The sequence below is a fragment of the Talpa occidentalis genome, unplaced genomic scaffold (genome assembly GCF_014898055.3).
Source record: "Talpa occidentalis isolate TD23 unplaced genomic scaffold, MPIMG_talOcc4v2.1 talOcc4.12, whole genome shotgun sequence".
Classification (NCBI taxonomy): domain Eukaryota; kingdom Metazoa; phylum Chordata; class Mammalia; order Eulipotyphla; family Talpidae; genus Talpa; species Talpa occidentalis.
Window position 1 is genome coordinate 56,864,887 of NW_023601212.1, and position 26,705 is coordinate 56,891,591.

Here is a 26,705-nt window from a genome sequence, read left to right on the forward strand (position 1 = left end):
GAATGGTTTCTATGAGTCCATGAATTGCTCTTGGGAACCTGGAAGTGTCTCTAGCCCAAAGGGAGGGGTGGAGGAAATTGTTGCCCAGTGACTAGCAACTTGGTTTATTTTATAAGATTGTGTTTTCCACATTACTTTGTATTATGAAATTATGCCCCATTTCATCAAATTTCAACCTGCATTATGATTGATAGTCCCGTGTGGTCACAGCCAGCTCACTGTGCTGTTCACCTGTCTGCTAGGCCACCCTCTACGACTGAGAAGCCAGAGCTAGACATTTTAAGGTCTCAGAATGAACAAAAGTGTTTGTTTCTCCCTTATCTCACAGTTTTCACCCTCTTAGACTTTTATGCAATCACAATAAGTCTAATCTACATTTCTTTGAAAAGACACAATGGCAGCCTACAGAGAATGTCAACTGAATGGAGGGATTACAATTATTAGAGGTGCAAAACCCTTGGAAGAACTAACAGATGAAGTAGGCCTTTAATGACACATTTAGGGTGTTGTGTCCCCATGTTCATCCCATCACTGGCATCACTACCTTCATCACCATCATCCTAAGCTAATACAGTAACTGTCAGTTAGTGGGTATTTATTATTTTGGCACTCTGACAAGTATTTTATAAGAAGAGTCTCTTTAAATTATTTCAACCACCTAAAAAAAGGCACTGTTATTATCCCCAGATGAAAAAAAAATGAGGTCTTGAGCAGTTTAGTAACTTGCCCCAGGTCTAAATCACCCAAGTAGGCAAAAATCTCTATAATCAAATAAAGACAAATAGTGAAAATATGTATGTATAAATATAGATTTTTACATAATAATTCACCTTAGGCAAGATTCTCAAGAACTTCTTTACATAGGAAGCTTTCCTGGTTCTTTATGCTTGGATCCTGTCACATGTTGATGGCTCAGGAACACATCTGCTCAGATATGCCACCTCCGCATCACACTTAGCCTGACCTCTCCTCTCTTTGTTGGGTCCCTTGCTCTGTCTTCTGTATACCAGCAGTGATGTTTGGCTGGCTTCTGGGGAGGTGCAATGAACAAAGGATGCAAAGACTTCTTTGTTAGTGAGTCTAAATACCATCCTCTGAAAGGCCTCCTATCTCCAAGTGCAGAGCTCTTTCCTCTGTGCTTGCAAGGCACATTGTTTCTAGTTCAATCTCTCATTCGTATTATTAATAGTATCTTCTATGTGGTGCTTTCACAGCCCTTCCTTACAAGTACTGGGCTTTGTTCTAAGACTTTAATATCTACTAATTCGTCTAATCCTTCCAACAACCTCTCAAGGTGGGTACTATGCTGTCCCCATGATATATGCAAGTAAATGAGACTCAGAGATGGAGGACTGGCTCAAAGTTATCTAGCTGGTGTTTTCCCTGTTCACATGGCTGTTTTTTTAATTAGTCTGCAACATCGAAGGCTAAGTGTGCATCATGTGTGTCTTTGTCCATACTCTGGGCAAATTACCTGGCACCTAGCAGCAACTCAGGACTTATTTGTTAAGTGAGTGAGAGACAGAAGGGGAAGGACTGAGGCATCCAGGGTGGACCACCAGAATTGTCTCTTTACTTTAAAGACATCGAATTGCTGCCTGGGCCTTTTGTTTTGGGACACAGAGGGAAAGAAAGGAGGTATCGAAGAACAAGCCTTGTTCTTGACTTAGATGTTCTCTGACACCATCTCTTTTCACTTCTATTTGCTTCTATATCCTGTCCAGATTTTGCCCTACTTTTCTTGCATTTCTCTCACCCTCTCAGTGAGCTCTCCAATGGGGTCACTGCCCCTCTACAAGTGTCTGTCGCATCTCCCTCCCCCACTGACCTTGACCTCTTTGATGGAGTGAGCTTGTCTTAATCACCTAGTGTCCAGTGTCTGGTGCAGGGCCTGACCCTCCAGGGGCCCTCAAGACCTGACCTGTTAAATGAAAGGATGCTTAGCCATGACTAGACCTGTGGAAGGAAGGAATTGTTCAGTGTTAAAAAATAAAGACTAATCTCTGGCCCAAGGACCTGAAATCATTTAGAACTTGTTTCTCATCTTCTTTACTCTCTTTCCCTCTAGCTCTTGTCATTTGTTAAGTGATGCAGATATATTCTCTCAGGATTGGTTGAGAGAAGCTGAAAAGGTGGTTACGCTGGGGGCTGGAGGAGGGCATGGAGTTAGAGGAAACATAAAACAATAAAGATGATTTAATTTATATCTGATCACAGCAACCAGCTGGCTATGCCATCAATTATTACACCCGCAGAGTTATTAAAGAGCACCTCTGTCATAAGTACCTTATTAGCTAGGGATTTATGGAGCATAGAGTCACAACAGGAAATATTGATATTTCACTCACACCACCACCCATGGATGTCTGGGTTGTCTGTCTCTCAGCCCTTTTGTTTCTCTTACATTCTCATTCTTAAGCCCTGTAGCCCCAGGCTTAACTTGAGAGTGTTTTGCTCCCAAAGTATGTGTGGAGGTATACTATATACTCACTTGTGCTTCCACCCATTTTGTGTCTGTTTCATACCTATGGCTATAATATTCCTACTTTCCAAGCAGAATGTGTTCTGGACTCATCAAATATTTCTAGAGTTTTCTGTGTCTTTAATCGAATCTCTAGTTTTAATCTTTTTAGGAGGAACAGCTAGACATTGGACTTAATTTTATCCAAATCTCTTGTGACATGTGTTCTAGAACCTAAGCCCCTAGTTTCTTTGGCCAGTGCTCTATCCCCCCTCTCAGAAGCCCTCAGGTAAATGGGTCTATACCCTCACCTAAAGAAATTCCCAGGTTCCTTACTTAGGTCTCCGGAATTAATGTAAATAGGTAAGTTGCCTTGACATTAAAGGCACATTTCCTTTTAATACAATTTAATGCTTTACTCATCCCTAGAAGCAATTTATTCCTAATTATAACTAATTATTATGTGTGATATCAGAAAAAAACCCATCAAATTGCATTTTAAAATTTGAAACCTGTGTAGGGAGAGTAATGATATGGAGCCATTCATGTCAACTCTAGTCAGTTGTAGAATTTGCCTTTGAAGGTAACATTTTTTAAGAACTAAAAGAGTTTCCACATTTTGATCTCTTGAAGTACAAAAGTGACAACACAGACTGGAAGAGATGACACAAGAAAAGTGGCAATTTAGTTATTTACTCAGAAATGCAGAGTTAGGTGTTATTAATGAGTGTCTGGGTCACACTTGATATTTTACAAAGTGACTTAAAAATCGCACCGTGTGCGTGGGTACATACACACACACACACACACACACACACACACACACACACACTGTTTATATGTTACATGTGGAGTAAAATGAAAACTGACAACAGAGCTGTATCTCTTCCCCAGAGGCAGACTGTTCGGCCTTTGGTGCCTGTCTTGTTAAGGTGGACTAAGAAAAGTACAAGAATGGAAGAAGAGATCAGGAATTAAATCCATGAATGATGAGCATTAGGGACTAGGGTTATATGCATATGCATATATCGCTCTATTTACAAATGGATATGCCTTTATACCTTCCTAGAACTCCTCAATGGGCTTAAATTGTTATTGCTGCTCTGCTCTTAAGGTTGAGGGAATCAAGTTGTCTAAGGGAATAAAATCCAAAGCATCATTAGACTTCGGAGCTCCAGAGATTTATGTTTTCACTTGACTGCTGAGCTGAAATAACAGCTAGGTGAGGTGGGTGGTGGGTTTGGCCTTTTATTTATTTTTTTTTCCAATTTATTGAGGTATAATTGACACATAAATTTATATCTCTTTGTGGTGTTAACCAGGATGATTTAATATTTGTATACCTTGTGAAATGATAACACAAACTCATCAGTATATCCATCATCTCATAAAGTTACATTTTTTGGTGAGAGAACACTTAAGATTTACTCTTAGCAAATATCAAGTATACAATACAATAGTTTGCTATGCTGTATAGTACATCCCTAGAACTTACTAATTTTGTTCCATTTGACCAATACTTCCTGTTTCCCCCATCCCTGCTAACTGCCATTCTACTCGCGGGTTCTGTGAGTTTGACTTTTTCATATTCCACATCTAAGTGAGATCATATAGAACAGCAAGTCTTCACTTAACATCATTGATAAGTTCTTGGAAACTGTGACTTTAAATGAACTGGTATATAATGAAAATATAACATTTTGTTCACCATCAACTGTGATTGCTTTTTTCTTTGTTCTTATTGAGTTATAGCTAAAGAACACTGAATGAAATGACATTATTCAAGGAACTATACTTGTCTTTCTGTGTTTGGCTTATTCAACTAGTAAAATGTCCATAAGTTCCATCCATTTTGTCTCAAATGGCAGAATTTCCTTCCTTTTTTTAAATTTGTTTTTTATTTTTTATATGTTTCTTACATCATTTTTCATTTTTGCACAATGTATGCATTTTCATCTTGGTTATATTCCCCATACAATTGCACCCCCCTTATTTTGACCCCAATTCCTCCTCTTCCCAGTGCCCCCCCCCCAGTGTGTCTCTGGTTTATAGTTGCTTGGTGATTTTGATATTTTCTTTATTATAGTTATTCTTTTTCCTGAAGAAAAATTTCCTTCCTTTTTATGATTGAATAATATTCTAATGTATAAAAGGACATTACTCATTTTTAAAAAGTTTTATTTTTATTTATTTATGAATGCAAGAACTGGGGTATAGGCCAGAGGTGCAGGGGGTGAAAGGATTCACCAGAGAAATGTATGAAAGCAGGGAGCAGAAATACACCACTGAGGGGAGCAGCAGGTGAGACACAAGAAGTCTGCTACATCATGTAGGTTGGCTCCCTGGCTGGGGATCAAACTCATGTCTCAGTATCTAGCTACAGCTTGATATCATTGATGCTTTAACCACTGCACCACCTGGGAAGCCTTTTCATTCATATGTTAATGGACATGTAGGTTGTCTCCATATCTTGGCTATTGTGAATAATGCTGCAGTGAACATGGAATTAGAGATATCTCTTTCAGATACTAATTTCATTTGTATATATACATAAAAGTGGGATTGCTGGGTCATATAGTCATTTTATTTTTAGTTTTTTGAGAATCTTCCAAACTAATTTCCACAATAACTGTAACTATTTATATTCTCTTCAACAATGCACAAATGTTCCCTTTTTTTTATTGCCAACATTTGTTATTTCTTTGATGATAGACTTCCTAACAGGTATGAAGTGATACCTCATTATGGCTTTGATTTGTATGTCCCTGATTATTATCAGTATTGAATATCTGCTGGCCATTTGTATGTCTAATTTGGAAAAAAAAATGTTTATTTTGTTTCATTGTCCATTTTTAAATAGAGGTCTTTGTTTAGTTTTTGTTTTACTATTGAGATGTATGAGGTCATTAAATATTTTGGCTATTAAATGCTTGCCAGATTGTAAATTGTAAATATTTTCTCCCATTCCTAGGTTGCTTTTTTATTTTGCTGATTTTTTTTTTAAAGATTGATTTATTTATACAAAAACTGGGGTATAGGCCAGAGGTGCGGGAGGGTGAGAGAATTCACCAGAGTCAGAGTAGGGAGTAGAACAGGCAGACAGACTGAAAGCACTGCTGAGGGGAGCAGGGGGTGAGACAGGAGAGGTCTGCCGTGCCATGTGGGTATTTTCCTGGCTGGCCAGGAATTGAACTGGCACTGCAGAAGCTGCGGACTCAACCCGCTGCATTAAAAAGAGGTCCATTTATTTTGTTGATTGTTTGCTGAGTGGAAGCTTTCTAGTTTTATGTAGTTCCACTTGCTTACCTTTGAGTTGGTTACCTGTGCTTCTGGTGTCATATTAACTGGACATCCAGTTTTCCGATCATCACTTACTGAAGAGTCTATACTTTCCTCATTATGTATTCTTAGCTCCTTTGTTGTAAGTTACTTGACCATATATGCATGGGTTATTGTGTTCCATTGATTTATGAATCTGTTATTTTTAAATAAAATTTATTTTCTTACATTGTTGTTCATTTTTGTACCGTATTTGTTTTCTCCCCTCAGGTGTAGTCCCTGTAATTCTTCTACCACTGTAGCACCTGTGTTCCATCACCACCGTACTTTATGCTCTTCCCTCCCACTCCCCTGCCGTGTGACTCAGATCTGTAGTCACCTTGCAAGTTTTGTCTTTTTCCCATGACCATTTGTTCAGTTTCTCTATATTCCACATATAAGTGAAAGCTTATAATATTTATCTTTTTCCTTCTGACTTATGTTGCTGAGCAGAATTCCTTCCCACTCCACTTATGTTGCCACAAACGGCATGAGTTTATCTCTTTTTCATCACTGAGTAGCATTCCATTGTGTATCTATACCACATCTTTTTGATCCATTCATCTGTTTTGGGACTTTTGGTTGTTTCCGTATCTTAGCTCTTATAAATAATGTAGTAAATATAGGAGTACAAATTTCCTTTTGAATTAGTGTTTTGGGGTTTTTGGGGGTATATGCTCAGGAGTGGAATTACTGGATAATATGTCGATCTATTTTTAGTGTTTTGAGGAATCTCCATACAGCTTCCCATAGTGACTGAACAATGTGTGTCTGTTTTTAATATATTGAACTCTTTTGATTAATATAGCTTTGCAATATAGTTTGTATTCAAGAAGTATAGCACCTTCAGCTTTCTTCTTTATCACGATGCTTTGGCTATTGTGGTGCATACAAATTTTAAGGATTGTTTTTTCTATTTCTTCGAAAAATGCCATTAGAAATTTGACAGGTTGCATTGTATCTGTAGATTACTTAGAGTAGTATGAAAATTTTAACGTTATTAATTTTCTAATCTTTGTGAACACAGTATATCTTTTCATTTGTGTCTTCTTTATTTACTTTCAGCAGTTTCTTATAGTTTCAGTGTGTACAACTTTACCTCCTTGGTTAAATTTCTTCATGAGTGTTTTATTCTTTTGGATACTGGTATAAATGGGAATTTTCCTTTATATCTTTTTTTGATGATTTGTTATACTGTGATTCAACTGACTTTTGTATATGATTTATTTTCCAGTGGCAAAAAATCTCAAGTCCATGATGTTCAATCATTAATTCATGTTTTCTTTTTATATTTATTGAAGTAACATTGGTTTACAATACTGTATATGTTTTGGCATAAAGGTTCATTACTTTACTAATGTATGTTACCATACCATGCCCACCTCCAAAATTCCAAGTTTGTTTATTTATCCCATTGGGCCTTCTCCCCTGTTTATGCTCCCTCCCTACGCTTGCATTCTGATAACTTTAGTTATGCAGTCATATTTCCTTTTTAAATTATTTTTTCTAATATTTTCCTATTTATTTATTTTTAATTATTTTATATATTTTTACATCATTTTTGTACCATGCATGCATTTTCATCTTGGTTACAGTCCCCGTAAAATTCCCACCACCCGTTCACCTGTGAATTCTCACCATGGTCCCTTGTGCTCTTCCCACCCTTGTTTTTATCCTGTTCCCTTCTCCCCCCTGGTAGTATGTCTATGCAGTCAGATTTCAAAGATTTGTTCTGGCTTTTTTAGAGATCTGTTCCTTTGCTTCTTTATATTCCACATATAAATGAAATAAGCCAGTATTTGTTTTTCTCATTTTGACTCATTTTGCTTACCATAACCCCCTCTAGTTCCATCCATATTTCCACAAATGACAAGATTTCATCTTTTTTTAATAAATGAACAATATTCCATTTTGAATATAGACCACATTTTCTTGATCTACTCATTAGTTCTTGGTTACCGAGGCGCTGCCCTAACTTCACTGTTGTAAATAGTGCTACAGTGAACATAGGAATATATATATCCTTTTGTATAAGTATTTAGCATCTTTCAGGTAGATACTTAGGAGCTGGACTGTAAGAGAGATCTATTTTTCATCTTTTGAGGAACCTCCATACTATTAGTCTGAACTAATCTACATTCCCATCAAGAGTCTGTACATATTTCCATTTCTCTACACCCTCACCAACACTTGTTTCTGTTCTTTTTGATATGTGCCATTATCAGAGGTATGAGGTTGTATCTCAATGTGGTTTTGATTTGTACTTCACTACTATTCTTCCCATTTGTTCATTAGGTTATTTGTTTTCTTCTTGTTGAGTTGTATGAGATTTTGTAGATCAGTTTTTAATGTTTTCAAAAACCGTACTTTTTCCCATAGAGGCTAGACTAGCCTGTGTTCCCACCAATAATGTAAGAGGGTTCCTTTTTATCCACACCCTTGCTAATGCTTGTTTCTAATGTTTTTGAGATGGGCCATTCTCACAGGTAAGAGTTGATACCTTACTGTGGTTTTGATTTACCTTTCCCTGATAATAAATGAGGTTGACCATTCTTACATATGCCTATTGGACATCTTATGTTTTCTTTGGCGAAGTGTCTATTTCTGTGCCCATTTTTTAATTGGGTTATTTGCTTATTGTTGAATTGAGTTCTTTGAAGATTTTTAAAAAAGATTTATTAATTTATACACACAAGACTTGGGGTACAGGCCAGAGGTGTGGGGGTGAGAGGATTCACCAGAGAAAGAATGGGGAACAGAACAAGCAGATTGACTGAAATACACTGCTGAGGGGAGAAGTGGATGAGATAGGAGAGGTCCGCTCTGCCATATGGCTTAGCTCCCTGACCAGGGATCGAACTCATGTTGTAGTAGCTGCTGCTAGCTTCACGGTGCTGAGATTTTACCCCTTGTGCCACCAGGGAGGACCTCTTTGAAGATTTTTTTATATTAATCCTTTGTTAAATGTATGGTGTGCAAATATTTTCTTCCATTTGATAAAGCATTTATTTATTTATTTATGAATTGTGAACATTTTTAATGCTCAATTAATTAATTATTTTATTTTATTTTTTAAAAATTTTATTTTTATATTTCCCATACAATTGTAACCCCTAAAGCATTTTGTTTTAAAAAGTTTCTTTCATTTGCAGGCAGACTGACTGAAATATACTGCTGAGGGGTGCAGTGGGCATGGCAGGAAAGGTCTGCTATACTATGTGGGTAGCTCCCTGGCTGGCCTGGGATCAAACTCATGCTGCAAAGGCTGTGCATAGCTTAATAGTGCTGTGCTTAACCCCTTGCGCCAGAGGGAGGAACTTTTAAATTCTGTGTAATTTTACATTTCATTTTTACTTTTGTTTCTCTTGACTTTGTTGTCAAGTACTCTCAAACCAGTATTATAGAGTTTTGTCTATGTTTTCTTCTTTGTATCTTGTGGACTTATGTCCAAGTCTTTGATCCATTTTTAATTAATTTTTGTATATGGTATAATATACTTACTGGTCTGAGGGAGGGAGGTGCAGAGGGGACTGTGGTGATGGTGCATGGGTGCGTTGGTGAAGGAAATTCTATGGGGATTACACCTGATGGGGGGGAAATCAAATATTGTTGAAAAATGAACAATTATATAAAAAAATTCTAGTCCAAGACTAGGATGCCCACTTTCACCACTACAGTTCAACATAGTGCTGCAATTTTTTCTAGAACAATTAGTGAAGTGTAATGAGATTCTTTTCCAAATAGAGAGAGAGAGAAAGAAAGAATTTTACTTCCTTTTTTCTGATTTGGATGCCTTGTATTTCTTTTTTTTTTTTTTTTGCCTTATTGTTCTGACTAGGACCTCCAGTATTGTGTTCAATAGAAGTGCTAAGAGTAGACATCTTTGCCTCATTCTTCACCTTAGAGGGAAAGCTTTCAGGTTTTCACAATTAACTGTGACACTAGCTGTGCATTTTTCTCATATGACTTTTATTATATTGAGGTATGTTCCTTCTATAGCTAATTTGTATCATGAAAGGGTGTTGAATTTTTGTCAAATGCTTTTTTTGTATCTACTATGATGATAACATGATTTTCATCCTTTATTCTTACAGTGTGGCATATCACATTTATTGACTTGTATATATGTTGCCATGCTTACATTCTAGAGAAAAATACACCTTTGCCATGGTGTATGATCTGTTTAATATGCTGTTGAATGTAATTGGCTAGTACTTTATTGAGATTTTTGCATCTGTATTAATCAGGGATATTGGCCTCTAATTTTCCTTTCTTGTAGTGTCCTTATCTGACTTTGGTATGAGGGTAATACTGGCTTCATAAAATGAGTTTGGAAGTGTTCCCTCCTCTTCAACTTTTGAAAGAGTTGGAAGAATTGGAATTAATTCTTTAAATGTTTGGTAACATTCTCCAATGAAACTATTTTGTCCAACTTCTTTGTTGGGGAAATTTTGATTACTGCTTCAATCTCCTTCCTTTTTATAAGCCTGTTTAGATTTTCTATTTCTTTATGTATCAGTGCTGGTAGACTGCATGTTTCTTGGTATTTATCTTTCTTCTAGTTATCCAGTATGTTAGCATGTAATAGTTCCTAATAGTCCCTTATTATCCTCTATATTTCTCTGGCATCAGTTGACTATTGATGACTCAATTGAAAGGAACTCTGGTGTGTCCCTTTCATAAAACAAGTGGAAAAGCCTATTAAAATCTAAAAGAACCGAGATAGAGGCCTTTAGTATCATTTCCTCCTTTTGAAAAGAAGGAACAAAGAGGCTCCAGGTCTGCTTAAGGTCCTATAACTTCTCACAACCTGAAGTCATACTGTTCCGCTGAGAACTCTTCCCACTACCACATGATACTTTCTAGGGTTGCCGGGTACCCAGCTGGTAGCACTGATATTGGTAATAAATGTGATGAATCGTGTGCCCTTCTCCATTGCTCTCTGCATCCTGGAAGTGACTCTCAGTTATGACCTGAAGTGCCCTGTGGTTGAAATTAACATGCCTTAATAGTTCCCCTGGCTCCAGAGCAATCAGATGTACTATGTACTGCTACTCTCTAATAGGTTGGCGACTGCATCTGCTTGTGCGCTAGGTACTGAATACACTGTAGAGATCCTCAACTGGAAGTCTCATTCATTCAGAAAATATTTATTTATTTTGCATAGAAGAACTGGGGTGTGGGTCAGAGGTACAGAGGGTGAGAGGATTCACGAGAGACAGAGTGGGGAGCAGGACAGGCAGATCCACTGAAATACACTGCTGAGGGGAGCAGTGGGTGAGACAGGAGAGGTCTGCGCCATGTGAGTTAGCTCCCTGACTGGGGAATGAACTCAGGTCTTAGCTGCGATAGCACTGAGACTTAACCCCTAGACCACCAGGGAGTCCCCCTGGAAACTATTAAGTGCCCACTTTGTGCCAGGCTCCCTTCACACATTGAAAATGTAACAGGGTATGAGACAAAGTTCCTACTCTAAGGCCTCCCTGGTGGCACAGCCATTGAGCACTGGGTTGCAAAGCTGCCCGCAGCCTCCACGGTGCCAGTTTGATCCCTGGCTGCTCTCCGGCCACTGGAGGAGGGTCCCACATGGCGCGCAGACCTCTCCTGCCGCCCGCTGCTCCCCTCAGCAGTGTACTTCGGTCCTTCTGCCTGCTCTGCTCCCTGCTCTGGCTCTGGTGAATTCTCTCACCCTCCCGCGCTTCTGACTGTACACAGTGTTTGTATGAATAAATAAATAAATCTTTAAAAAAAAAATAACAAAGTTCCCACTCTAGTGAACCTATCTTATCATATGGAGGCAGAATTCACAGTAACCACTGACTAGAGATGAGGAGCAGTTGCTCCTTTTAAGGAGGTGTCTGGCCCCCATGCCCCACAGTTCCTGGCGTTCACTTCAAAATTAGTATGTCCTAATACCTACTGAGTTTTCTTGTTTCAGTCCTTTTCCTGGCCTCTGAGGTTTTAAGTTTATACCTCTGAGTCATAGCTTTATCATCACAGAGTAAGAACCTGCTAGTTTCCAGTAGTTAGAAAAAGCATGATTTCAGTCCCCGCCTTCCCACCCCCATGCAGTCAAGACACAGACTGTGGTTATTAGAGGATGAAATATATCCAGTTTTGTGATTAGGACAGATGTGCAAGGAGGCAAATTTAGATTAAGTGGGATACTGCAAGTCACAACTGAGGGACGTCAGAGGTGTGGAAGTTGGGGGAGGAGGGAGGACAACTTTAATCGGAGAGAGTGATTATGGAATCTAATTAGCCTCTCATTTCATTTGCATAAGGAACATTCAATTCACTTAACATCACTCCACATATCCTTCTACTCTTATCTGTACCCGGGGGAAACACTTTATGGTGTAATAGAGCATTTGGACAGCAGTAAAGTGAGGAGAGCATGTAGCAGAAAATAAGGAGGCCAGGGGTCCAGCCTTGGCTCTCCCACTACTCTTCAGTGACCTGGGTATGGCCCTACAGTACAAGGGCCCATTTGCTAAGTATGGAGATTGGATTAAGTCATTCAGAGGTCCAAATTCAACTCCAGAATGCTGTATTGTCAATGCCTATCTCCATATTATGGTAAAGTACAGTTATAATTTTGGAATTGCCATGACTTGATAATACAGTGTAAATATAATATGTATGTAATATAAACTCAACAAGAGATTGAACTTTCAAATTAGACAAACAGACAAATTAGACAAATTAGACCCTACTCACTCAAGCTCTCTAATTCTCAAGATATAAAATGAGGAAAATCATGATAGTATTTCTTATACAGAATTGTTTTATGTATTAAATGGACTAGTGTAGCCACAGAATTTTGTGTTGCATTCAGGATATATCAAGATTTAATAAATGTCTAACTGTTATGATCTAGTTGTCCTATTAACTATAAAGTTTTAGAATAACTTGGATAGTTTATCCAGTATTTTTTAAAACATGGGGTGAGTCTCTCTAAAAAATTGCTTGATGACATGGCTGGGGAGGTTTAGCAGTGGGTAAGCTAAGTAATGGAGTGAGACTGAAATAGCTCCACGGAAATAAAGCATTTAATGTGGGAATAAATGAAGTTGCCACCCAGAACTAACAGCCAAAAGCCTAGTCAGGCTGTAATTAATGAATGCGATGGCCAAGATTTATAAGGATATTTTAAGAAGTAACTGCATTGTTTGAAGTGCTAGGTTTTATGCCTGGGCTGAAGTAAGATCAATGGGAAGTCCATTAGGCCCAAGATTTAATGTTGGGGATGAGGCTCAACCCCAGCTTCAGGGCATTGCACAGTGGCTACCAGGGATGCTTTCTCTAGGAGTGGAGGCCCATGGGGATATGAAAACAGTTACCAAACACTTGGAGCCAGAGGAGAAAATTGGTAGCTTATACCTCTTTCCTGTTAGAAAATGCAGAATTGAGCTTTCCAGCCCAAACTTTCCCAGGAAGGCTTCTCTTTTAACTCCTTAGCATATTCCAGCTAGCAAGTCAGCAGAGGTTTCCTCAGCCTGCCTGCTATAGAAAGACTTTATTTATTTATTTTTTCCCAAAGATTTATTTATTTATTTATACAAGCACTGGGTACAGTCAGAAGCATGGGAGGGTGAGAGAATTCACCAGAGCCAAAACGGGAAGCAGAACAGGCAGATGGAAGAAATACACTACTGAGGGGAGTAGCGGGTGCAGCAGGAGAGGTCTGCATGCCATGTGAGACCCTCGCCGGTGGCCGGGGATCGAACCAGCGCTGCAGAGGCTGTGGGCAGCTTTGCAGCCCAGCGCTCAACTGCTGAGCCACCGGGGAGGCCCATGCTATAGGAAGACTTTAGACAAAACAAACTGATCATATCCTGCTGCCAGGAACTTGGTCACCCTGAGGATGAGGATATATATACGAGCTCCTGAGGGGACTGATCAGCAAAGCACAGCCTCTGCAGATGGCCTTGCTCTTGACAGGGGCAGCCAAAGAGCATTCCAAGTGGTCCATTTGCACCCGGAGGCCCTGAAGTATGCTGCAGTTTGCTTTATGACTTGTCTCATTTTTATTAGTGGTTCATAATACCCTCCTAAGACCTCTGGCTTTGAGGGTACAAAAGCACATACATGTTTTCAGTTCCCTTTTCACTTCCTGCTGGAGGACTGGACAATCAGCACAATTTGCTGAGTCTCCCTGGACTTGATTTCCAAGTAAAAATAGTAGGCCAGGGGAGTGTCTAATTTAGTCTCACCCCCCTGAGGAAGGTGATTTTCTATCTTCCTCTGGGTCCATATTTAACATTTTGATGCTGTACCAACTTTATTTCTATTGTTCCTCCTGCCTGGATGGCCTTTTACCTGCCATTTCAGCCCCTTTAAGGCTCTCCTCTTGGGCTAGTGGCATTGATGCATTCAAACCTGGTGCAGGTTGTTCTCAGCTTTTCTTGATTTAATTCTTGATCTCTCCTTGTCACTTGTTTGTACTTTTTTGTTTACTTGGCCCTTTATTTTTCATAGTTCACGCCTTGTCTAATCTTGCCTCTTAAAACCCCTCTTTTATTAGATGCTTATCAACTACTCCCAAGTTTGGATTTCAGATCTTTCGCTTTTTGTTCTGGAAGTGGCTGTAGAGTCCTCCCTCAGTTGTGGTTTACTCTACAGGTGGCGTGCCTGATGGTGACACCTGTCTCTTCTGCCCCAAGCATATGCTCCATGTATTTGTATGGAATTTCACATTTTTATTAAGAATTATAAAGTAATTATTCATTGTGTGTTTTCTTTGTATCAGGCACCATGCTAATACTTGGTGTACATTATCTCACTTTGGTATACATTTTAACAGAATTCACACTCTTATGACCATTTTACCAATGAAGAAACATAAAGTCTCACAAATGGCATATTCACATCTACCAAACTCCAAAGCTTATCTTAATTTTTTAGTAATTTTTAAAAATTGATGTAGCATTGGCTTACAATGCTGTATGTATCACAGGGGTATAGATTCATACTTCTTCAAATGTGTGTTACCAAGGCCTTTTAATTATAACCCTGTAATTCATTTTTAAAATCTAATTTGATCCCCTCAATAATATTATAAGGTAGCTATTATTGCCCCTATTTTACAGAGGGGAAAACAGAGGCCCTGGGAAGGTAGGTGACTCATCCAATTAGAAAATAGAAAGCTAGGAACTGGATACAGGCCTTTTGATCCTAAGTTCAGTTCCTAATCAGGTGTGTTAGGGAGCAAGCCTGAGGTTGAGGCCCCTGTGTGTTTTATCATTTTCTGTGACTTGTAGTCCTTGACTTTATATCACTTTACTTCCATTTCTTCTATCACTTCCTCCTGCAGAGATACCACAAAGGTTCTGTAGCTTTTGCCTTTCCCATGAAGAGTCCTAAAGAAAGTGTGACTTTGTCCTACGTATAGAGCACCAAATGGATACCATCTCCACCAGCTTTCTGAGCTTGGTACCCAGAAGACAACTGAATAATGTTCTTTTTTCAAAAAATACAAAGAACAGAGGATCTTGGTAGAACCAAGTTATCATTCTGTCTGAGAGGCAAGAAAATTATGCAATGAGCCAGTCATTTACTTTGATGAACAGTGTTTGTTATCTGTCCACTGAACATCAGAGTGATTTTTAGGAATAACTGAATGAGAGCACAAAGAAATAACTAGAATATGATAAATAGTTGCTGAGGATCCTGAAGTATCCAACACACAGACTTGTCTTACTGAGTCGTACTCAGTCATGGGGGAGGTGATTGAAGCACATGCTCTTATTTTATTTTATTTTTTTTTTGGAATATACTTTTTTTTCTTTAAATAATAAATTTTATTTTTATATTCCCCATACAATTGCAACCCCCCATTCTGACCCCAATCCCTCCCCTCCCGCCCCCACCCCCCAAAAAGTGTCTCTGGATCATAGTTTTTTGTTGATTTTGATTTTCACTTTCTTGTAGTTATTCATTTTCCTCGTCCCTTATTTAAGTTTTCTAGATTCCTGCTATGAGTGAGACCATCCGGTATTTTTCTTTTTCTTTCTGGCTTATTTTGCTGAGCATGATCCCTTCCAGCGCCATCCATGTTGCTGCAAATTGCATGTGTTTATCTTTTTGAATGCTGAGTAATATTCCATGGTATATATGTACCATATCTTCTTGATCCAGTCATCTATTTTTGGGCATTTGGGCTGTTTCCAAAGCTTAGCTATTGTAAATAGTGCTGCTATAAACATAGGGGTGCAGGTGTTCTTTGGAATTGATGTTTCTGTGTCCTTTGGGTAAATACCTAGGAGTGGAATTGCTGGATCCTATGGAAGCTCTATGTTTAGTAGGTCCAGAAATCTCCACACAGCTCTCCATAGTGGTTGGACCAGTTTGCACTCCCACCAACAGTGCAGAAGAGTTCCTTTTTCTCCACACCCTTGCCAACATTTGTTGTTGCTAGTTTTTTTAATATGTGCCATTCTCACTGGTGTAAGATGGTATCTCATGGTAGTTTTGATTTGCATTTCCCTGATTACAAGTGATGTTGAACATTTTTTCATATGCCTGTTGGCCATTTGCATTTCCTCTTCAGAGAAGTTTCTTTTTAGCTCTTCTGCCCATTTTTGGACTGGATTATTTTCTTTGTTGTTGTTGAGTCTCATCAGCTCTTTGCAGATTTTTGTGATCAGTCCTTTATCATTAGTGTTGGAGCACATGCTCTTATTAACACATAATGTGTGTGTACATCAGGAGGGTGTATTCAAAGGATGAATATGTCTGCTAGTGCATCCTTCCACCCCACTGCCCATCACAGTGTGTAGCACATAGACACTTTCCCAGGCATTTTGAGAGTAAAAGAATACAATAATAAAAAGAAAAAAAAATGGATAAGACTTCCTTGGGTGGGTGTGGCAGAAAGGGACCAGAAAAAGTCTTTGAAGATGAAGTGATTTTTAAATTAGATCTCTAAAAATGCATTGGAATTTATTCCAAGGAGAAGGGGAGGAGAGGAGTAGTGTGCTAAGTGATAGGACTTGAGGGAGGTATGACCTGATCGGGAGTTGTGGCCACCTTATGAAGGACATTAGGTATTGAGCTAAAGGATTTGATTTTGCTTTGTAAGTGATTAGAACCAGGGAAATGTTAAGACTCAGGAGTGACAGGATTAGTCCAGGATTATAGGGGAGAGAGATGAAGGCAGGTCTCTGTGAGGGCTTGACCAGGTCTGCTTCTCACTGCAGCCTTGCAGGTGTCATTTGGACAGGGCGGCGCAGGAGACACCTAGAGAGATGAAACATGATTGATGAAAGTGCTGTTAGCTGAGATGGGAAATTTGGAATGAAGAGGAATTGTGTAGGTAGGAGCAAGGGTAAAGTGGGGTGGAGATCATGAATTTCAAATGTATCGTGTTGAATTTGTGATGCCTTTGGGAAATCTAAGTGGATGTTTTCGTGAGATAAGTTGTGACATAAGACTGGATTTTTGCAGAAGTGAGATCTATAAATTTATTTAGAACCTGTCAGGATATAGGAATTATGCAATGTTGGTATGAATGGAGTCACTTTTGGAGAGCATTAAGAGGACTTAAAAATGCTAGCTGGAGTTAGCAATCTCTTAGACAGATTGTTTTAAATCTGGAATAGTAAGTCTCTTTTGTCTAGAAACATCTGATAACATTGAAAGGATCCATTTTTTCTGCAACTCAGTGAGATAGAAATTGTTGAGGTAATTTTCATGAACTTTAAAGGGAGTCTCTCCCATTCATTCTTTCATCCTCATGGATACCATTCATGTCGATTCAGTTAAACATCCTGAACCAGCTTCTACTATATCAAAGCCACTACATTAGGGATTGTGGGGCTTACAAAAAGATTGAGCACTTCCTTCAAGGAATTTCCAGCATCTTGGAGGATATAAACAAGAGTTTAAGTGACTCTAATGGAAGGTGGAATAAAGTCAGGACTGTGCCATTTACATTGACAAATGCTGGTGTTCAAAGAGAGGTGTTAATGTTTGCAGAGGTAAGAAAAAGTTCCATAGAGAGAGTAGACTTGAAGAATAAATAGATTTATGGTCAGCAAGGATTGCACAGATTAGTGATAGAAGAAACAAAATCAAAGTGATAGAGAGGATTTAGTTTAGCTGGTTTGTAGAGGAACATTGGGAAGTAAACCTGAGAAGATGGATTAAAGCCTTGAATGCCAAGGTGAAGAGATTGTATTTGGTTTCATAGTCCAAAGAGCTCAGATTTTCTTTCAACAATATTTAGAGGTCAATACTAGGCCTTCCTCAATTTCAGAACAAATGGGTTTTAGAAGAACGGAGCTCCTTTTTCAAGGAGAAAGTTAATTGATTGGTATTACAGAGTCATCATATATGGTCAACCCCAAATTGAAAACCCACTTCTGAAGATAGATACTGTTTGTTTAGAACTAAACCGCAGCCCCAATTCCCATTCCCTTAGATCCAGATCTGTATTTTCTTAGCACATGATTCCCTTGAGGGGACAGCTCTTGTTTTTCTCTTGAGTCATTCGTTATCTTAAATATTGGCATCTGTGAGATAAGAGTTTTCTAAATCACATTTACAGAATGCTTGTAAACACTCTTCATGTTTAGAACAGGTTTCTGTATTGACCTTGTCCCATTGATGTGCTCTGAACTACTTTGGGGCATTAAATTCCCCAAACTTTTACCAGGGAAGCACACTCCCAGCTCATAACTCTTTACTCTGCCTGGACGTGAACCTCGAACATTAATGTAGCTCCCCACATAACCAAGCTGACAGAATTTTCAGTAAAACCTGAGCTGCCACAGGGATACAATATTTCATTTCCTAATTGCTCATAATTTCATCCTATTTCTTCTAACAGCAATTGAAGATGACATTACACTCCCTTTTATGTCAGTTGATGATGCATAATTCTCTCCTGGAACAGCCAACAACTGTATTTACTAACACATTAAAAAACATCGATGTGTATTCAGGCCAGAGCCACTTTTACGCCAGTATTTTATGTGTTTGTCAGATGGTAAAATGTTGAAAAGGAGTTTCATTCTTATAAAAGGCATCTCCCCCCCTTGCAGATAGAGAATGTACAACCCAAGGCCAGTGTATAACCAGAAATACTGGTTATTCTGTTTCCACCACCCTCCATTGACTCCCACCCGAGTCCCAGATTCATTTTCTGTCTTTCCCTCGACTTGCTTTAAACCTGGGTTACTGTCCACCACAGACTGCATCATCTCGGCTTTTTTGCCTACTAGCCCCTGATGGGGTTTGGCCTATGGGAGGTGCCAGTGAGAAATCAGAGGCTGGGAGGAGAGATATTACGATATTTCTTTCTAGCACTCTCTTTGCTTTAGTGTGGCATTTCTGGCAGTGGGTATACTCTGCTGTGACTGTAGCCTTCACTGGGTTCTGGTTACACTAATTCTACCCCTTGCCCATTCTGCCCTGGAGGCATAACAGCTGTTATCAGTGGGCAGTTTGCTAGAGCCTCAATATTCTTGCCTTCTCTCTGGAGGTAACCCCTTCATCTAGATCTTTGTGTGAGCTATTTGGGATATATTGCATTTCCCATTGGGATCCTGATTTAAGCACCAGATATTGTAGCTTCCAAATACATTATTTGGCAAATGAGCTACCTAGTCACCTTGCCCATAATATTCCTGGGTCTTTCTTTCATGGTCATCAAGGGCCTGCTTTGGAAATATCATCACAAGTAATTAATCATAGGAAATTGAGGCTTACATCTGAAAAAAAAAAAGGGGACCAGAATATCTACTTTAAATGAAGACACGATATATGGTAGGTTTTATGTGCATAGCTTATGGGAGCACATAAAATGATAAAGTTTTGATATGAATAATGTGTTCACTGATTAAAAAAAGGTCAGAGGAAGAGACATAGTGGAGCAAGCTCCATGTTATTGGGCAAACTTGCATTAAGTGAAAAAAGAAAAGGTGGGTAGATAGAACATACACTATACATGCTCACTCATCATAGGCCGCTACTGCCTGTCTGCATGATTAGAACAGAATAGAATGTAATGAAATTATAATGGATAGCAGGGGTTCTTTGTAAGGAATCCACAGATTGTCCGGCATGAGAATTCTGGAGATTAAGCTCCATTCTCAGTTCTACTACTGTGGGAACTTCACCAAATCATTGTGCCTCAGTTTTACCACAGGGAAATGGAAATGATTACAACCATTTCAGCTACTTCAGAAGGTGGCTAAGACTATAAAATTTATAGGTATGTAAACATAAGGGTTTATGTATATGTTACCTCTACCAGCATAAAATCTTTATCTTACCTTATTAGAGAAAGGCTACATATTTTTCTTTTAATGTGAAAACTGTATATGATTTAGAAACGAAACTTCTCTTGCCTGAGGCTGAGTCTGATGGGGGAACACGAGGATCCAGAGGTAAGATGTAAAACATGAAGCTGTTTTGGTTGTATGGTGTCATGGACACAGGAGGTTCAATCATACTTGTGAATTGAATTTATTTTATTTATTTTATTAGTTTGGGCATAATTCACATTTCAGTGATTATAATGACCTAGACCAAAACATCTAGGTAACTTTTTTCCATGGTATTTAATTTTGATTGGATCACAGCTAATTATGTGCAGGTTTTCCTGGTCAGAATAAGGACTAAGAGTGATGGATGATTCCTTCTGGGTTTCCATAATGATTAACAATATAGAATGTGCTAGAAACTTTATTGTGTCCAGTGACTCTGTAGAACAAGTAATGAGGCAGTATGCAGAAAATTCTGAATTTGGTAGAAATAGTAGCAGGTTTTTAATAAAGAAAAATGAACATAATTGAGGTCCTCTCTACCTGCCAATAATGGGAAAAAGGAATCTTTAACCATGAGATAGATATTATAAAGTCATTAAAAGAGCTGAACTCTGGCATTGGAAAAATTTTCATCACCAACTATTTGACCTTGGAGCAGTATATTTTTCTTGTTTAACCTCTCTGAATCTCAATTCTCCCTTTTGTAAAATGAATATAAAATACCTTGGCTGTAATAAACTACATATGGTTACTATTATTAACTATGTACATAGCTAATATGTACATAGTTAATAATATGTTACATAATATTAATATATAATTTTTGTGCTCTATATATATGGTGCCTAGCATTGTGTCTGGTATAGGGAAGTTCCTTAATAGTAGTTATTAAAAACAGTAACCTGACTTCCAGATTGCCATCTTTTCCCCTATGAATAGGCTGTACTATATTTAAGTATGGAACTCTGAAACATGTCACTTAACATGAGAAAGGTTTATTCATTTCCCATCTCATTTTCTAAACATGGATTCATTTCCCATCTCATTTTCTAAACACCTCAGGAGGTGACTGAGAGCTGGAATTCTTCCATCTAGTAGTTATGTCAACTAGGACTCATGGTACAAAGGAAAGAGAATCAATGGATGGATGATGTTGGCTTGATGCTTTCTAAGGACCAAGGTTGGAAGTGGCCTTACCTCTCTTGCATCTGTCTTTCATTAGCCAGACCTTAGTCTAGTCACATGGTCTCTGACCTAATTGTAAGAGAGCCTGGAAATTTGCTTTTCTTTGCCCTCAAGAAAATTAAATAATTTGCCTCTGTTTCAGATAACAGGTGTAAGATTCAAGGGTCTTTAACCAATAGATATGATGTTTCTTTTTATGTTTGATAGTTTTCCTAATTTTTATATTACAGTATGCAAGGAGTATGGCCCTTTATAAACCTCTGGTCCTTGGAAGAATCAAGTATGTTTTAGTCTTCCATGAAAGGTACAGCTTAAAGGGGACTGAAGCTTGAGCTTTTCCTGGAAAAGTAGCTGCAGGAGTGAAGGTTATCTGCCCCGAGAACAGGAAACATGTGGTGAACAGCTGTTTGGCTGCAGGGAACTGCCAGAAAGAGTACTTATGTAAAGCTGCTTTGGGCCTTAGCAGATGAAGAAAGAGACCCAGAAGATCTTCCAAGTTTAAGAAGAAAAAAAAGTTGTCCCAATGATCTGGGGTTATTGGGGCAGTTAAAAGAAAGGAAGCTGCCACTTTGTAGGGAATAGTGGGGTGAGAGGTGTTGGTCAGGCAGTATCAGTCATGACTAGGAGCAAACTCTCAGGCAATAGTTACTATAAAACCCAGGAGGAGCCCTTAACTAAAAAAAAAAGAAAAAAAAAAAGAAAAACACCTTTAAATTTCTCTGCACCTTTAAAAAAATAATTATGTTTACTGTATTTTACATTTTTTTATTACCAGTAACATTTACATTTGAGCTATTCCTAGTAGAAGGATGTAGACTTTATAGTTAATGTTTTATTAATGATACAACTTTTTTTTTAGATTTATTTATTTATTTATATAAGCACTGGGTACAGTCAGAAGCGCGGGAGGGTGAGAGAATTCACCAGAGCCAGAGCAGGGAGCAAAACAGGTAGACTGATGAAGTACAAGGTACACTGTTGAGGAGAGCAGCGGGTACGGCAGGAGAGGTCTGCGTGCCATGTGGGACCCTCACCGGTGGCCCGGGATCGAACCGGTGCTGCCGAGGCTGCGGGCATCTTCACAGCCCAGTGCTCAACCGCTGTGCCACCGGGGAGGCCCAATGATACAACTTTTGTGTAAAATGCATAGAAAAGTTGGGCTTCAAACTCATAAACCTGCCTCACACTTATCTATGAGTATATACAATGATTCTCTTTTTTATATGCTTTGTCTATTCAAATTGTTTCTTTCTTAAGCCTCTAGCTCAAATACTGCCTTTCCCATGAGGCCTTCCCTAGGCATATCTACCTACTACATGGTCTATTGCCAATGAACTTTAAAAGCACATATGTCTACAAGCATTTAATCACACATCCCTTTGTAACATTTCTTGGTACATTTCATGTTGTTTAATTCTAGAGTTATTATTGCACTCCTGTTGAGATCATGTCTGTTTTCTGCAAGTTGAGGTCCAGTGCAGAGCACATAGTAGATGCTCCGTAAAGGCATAGAGTGTTGATGAATGCATGCCATGGTCCAGACAAGTTAGAGGCTGAATGATGTAGCAAGAAATGAAAACATGCCCAGAACACAGTTGCCTCTGTAAGAGTTCAGATTTGGAGGTGTGGTCTTGGAGACTTTCTCGTTGATACTTTTCAGTACCAGTTAAGAGGAGAGATGCTGCTCACAGATGCAGTGTCCTTTTTTCATTAGTCAGTGAAGTGTCAGGGTCTTAAAATGGAGTCTCAGTGAACAATTCTAGAAATACCCAGTTTCTAGTCTCCTGTTGGGAGAATGAATCATAGTCATGTACTTTGTGAATTTGAGGAACTTAACTCTCCTGAAATATATAATTATTTTTTGGTGCTTATTATCATTCTTGGGATAACTATAAATTTAAATAGATCTGTACTCACACAGGCATAGAATTTTCTGGGGACAACTGGATATTAGAGAAATAGAGAGCTTGTAAAGAAGATGGGCATCCATCTACCTACCTAACAGCCCAGTGTGTGCAGTACCCATTGGGTTTTAAACCCTGTAGCTGATTCTGTCATGGTCTAGTGCATTCCCATGATTTACTCACTCTTCAGAATAGCAGCTCCCTTTAGACTCTGTTCAGCACCAGAGGTAACAACCTGACCAGCCAGCTGCAACTTGAGACTTGTCTGTATTATTTAAAACTTTAATAATAAAAAGAACATTATTTTTTTTGTATGTGAATCACTATCAAGTAATTTTGTCTTATGCTACCTTATCAAGTAGGGATTACTATTTTTATTTTTTGAATACAATTATTTTGAGCATCTGTCCCAGGCCAGGTACTAGAAAAAAGAGCTGATTTGGTCCCTAATGAAAAGGTACATTGGGGGACATTAGTAAAATCAGTGTGTGGAATTAGAGCTAGAATCCCAGAACTCAGGGTTCTACTTACTGTTTATATAGGACTATCATTTTGTGAGCACTTACTGTGCATCAAATGCAAAACTAAATTTATGCGTATGTTCTCATTTAATCTATAAAGTGTTCCTACTCTCCTCTTTGATTCAATTATTAATTCAGTAAATACATATCGAGTGCCTTTTAGGTGCCTAGAAATGTTGTGGACACAGGGACTCTAACAATGTATATTATGGACAAATACTCCACCTCATATGAACCTTATATTCTGTACCTGAAATATATTGTAAACAAAATAAGAAAAATAATGTTAGGTGTTGATAAGTTTAAGGGAAAAAATAGGGTAGGGAAGGAAGAGAGGATGGCTGAAATGCCCTCAGAGAGATGATGAACTTTGAGTAAAGATCTAGAGTGGGGAAGGGCGGGGGCCATACAATGACTTGGGGAGAAGAACACTGCAGACAGAGAAGCTAAAAGGGCAAAGTCTATGACAATAACAAGGAGTCCCCTGTGGCTGTGCTGGAAAGAGCCAGAGAAGAGTCTTGGGAGGCAAGATCATGAGGCCTTGAAGGCCTCTGGAAGGAATCTGGCATTTACAATGAGTGAGATATGAGAAGGGATCAGACTGAGCAGAATGGACAATCTGACTCACTTTGATTAATGTCTTGACCTAAATTGTGCATGGAAAGAGACATTTAGGAAACTAATGTAATAATCTGCATAAGAGATGATGGTGACTTGTTTTAGCAGTGGACTTTGTGAACAGAGGCTGCATTGAGGATATATTTGAAAGGTAGAGCCAATAGGGATTCCTTGAACATTGGATATGGGGTATAAAAAAAAAAGAGACTGAGTCTCATTGTTTGGAAGAATGAAAATACCAGCTAATGAGATCAGGAAGAGGATGGGAAGAACAGATTTAGGGGAAATAATTAAGAGCTCCATTTTAGATGTGTTCCGTTTCATGCTGTGAGATACAGATATACTGTGAGATCTCCAAGTGTGGATGTGAAGAAGGGGATGTACTAATGGAATTTGGGGAAGAAGTTCATGTTAGACATACACATTTTAGCATCACCAGCATACGGATCATATTTAAAACAAGGAACCTAGAAAAGATAATCAAGGACAAAGAGGAAACTAAGACTTAGGCCAGTTTGATATCTTACCCAAGATCATACAGCAATGGCAGAGCAGTTACTCAAATCCTGTTCTATGTGATCATCAAGAGAAGAGAAGAGAGTGGGCCTCCCCGGTGGTGCAGCGGTTGAGCGCTGGGTTGCAAAGCTGCCTGCGGCCTTTGCGGCACCGGTTCGATCCCCGGCTGCTCCCCGGCCACCAGAGGAGCGTCCCACATGGCGCACAGACCTCTCCTGCCGCCTGCTGCTCCCCTCAGCAGTGTACTTCGGTCCTTCTGCCTGCTCTTCTCCCCGCTCTGGCTCTGGTGAATTCTCTCACCCTCCCGCGCTTCTCACTGTACCCAGTGCATGTACAAACAAATAAACAAACAAACAAATAAATAAATAAAAATACATGCCTCTTTAAAAAAAAAAAAGAGAGAGAAGAGAAGAGAATGCTCTTCACCAGTAGAGATTCCTGCCTTCTTTGATAACTGACAGTGAAAGGTTTTCCTGGACTTGACCAACTGAGTAGTGAGTACTGATGGCAGAAAATAATGACTTATTGGAATCTGGAAGAGTTCAACATTAAGAAGCCAAAAAGACTTCTGCCCCTTCCCCATTTCTCCAGGACACAGTGGCAATAATGTCTTACATTTTAAAAGTATTTATTGAAAATTTAATTAGCAACCCATTTCTCTCTACACCTCCCTGCATCCATGCCCTTCGCCAAACAACATTCCAGTTTCACACACACTCGGGAGGCAAATCATCATCTTCACTTCTTTACTTTGGGTTTACCAATGGACTGGTTTTGGTAAAGGAATGCTAGCACATATGATGTAAGCAAAGACCTGCGAAGCTCTTGTGTGACTGAGCTTGCACTCTTATGCCTGTTCCATTGTCACAAGAACAACATGCCTGGGCTGGCTTGCTGATTTTAGAAAAGAGGATGAGAAACATGTTGACAATAGCTAACTTGCCACACTGGGCCCTGTGTAGAGCAGTTGACTAAAAGCTGACCACTAGACTTGTGAGTGAATGTAGCGAAGATCAGCAAAGCTATCTAGTCAGGCAATGTTGAACCCAGCCTGGATTAGTCAACTCACATGTCAGTGAGAATAATTCTTTAAAACCACTGGGTTTGCAGTGGTTAGGCAGCATAATTTTTGGCAATAGCTAACTGATATAGCACCTCCCAAAGGATTTCCATGGACATTTTCTCCTGTAAGCCTCCTGCAAACAACTCTGTGAGTTATGACTTATTACCACCTTTATAGATGTGAAAGAAACTGATGCTTGATCTCCAGACTTGCTGCAAGGCATGGGCTAGTTAATGGGACTGCAGGAAATCAAGACCAGTTTCTGATGAAGTCTCTTCCACACTTGAGTCTACTATTTTGCTGCCTTCTCCGCCAGTCAGATTTTAAAATCTGACTGTCTTTGAAAAGACAGTTTGCTCTTGTGAGATCCTGGAAGGAGCAACTTCCTTGTCAGTGGAGAGCTCCTGATTTACTTAAATTCTTGATCATTTTTTATTGACTGTTGGTAAAGCCATGCATGTGTACATATTCTCTTTCTCAAATCAAAACCTGCTCTTCTCTTACAGTTTAGATGAAGCAGTAGTAGCTGTCAGCATAAAGACAGGATGGAGAAGACATTTCAGTCCTAACCTCAAGGAAGAGTCCACTCCATTCTTGAAACCCCATAGTTGAGATTTCTCTCAGCTTTTTTGGCCCAGCTCCATCCTGCCCACTTTGTATCAAAGTCCAAAGATATCTTCATTCCTCAAGGCAGCTCTCTTGAGGACCATGCTGAATTTGAGGAAGAAACTTCTCTGAAAGACATAGTGCAGTAGTTTGTCCCACTCACGATCCACCCTTTCTGAAAACTAAAGGCGTTTGCATTTTTTGCCATGGAAGAAGTGGTAAACATGTGTTCCAAGACAG

The 26,705-nt window shown here is 39.0% G+C and overlaps 1 long non-coding RNA gene across 4 annotated transcripts in view; it reads left to right on the forward strand.

The window, feature by feature from the left end:
* Positions 1-19,861: 19,861 nt before the first annotated feature.
* LOC119241252 (uncharacterized) overlaps positions 19,862-26,705 on the forward strand; it is a 96,743-nt gene continuing 89,899 nt past the window's right edge. For 3 of the 4 annotated variants that reach the window (XR_008551158.1, XR_005124284.2, XR_008551159.1), the window contains exon 1: positions 19,862-19,997. This is a non-coding gene — a long non-coding RNA (uncharacterized LOC119241252). Of the gene's footprint in view, positions 19,998-20,152; positions 20,173-26,705 lie in introns of those variants that run through there. The other variant, XR_008551157.1, reaches the window with a different exon arrangement.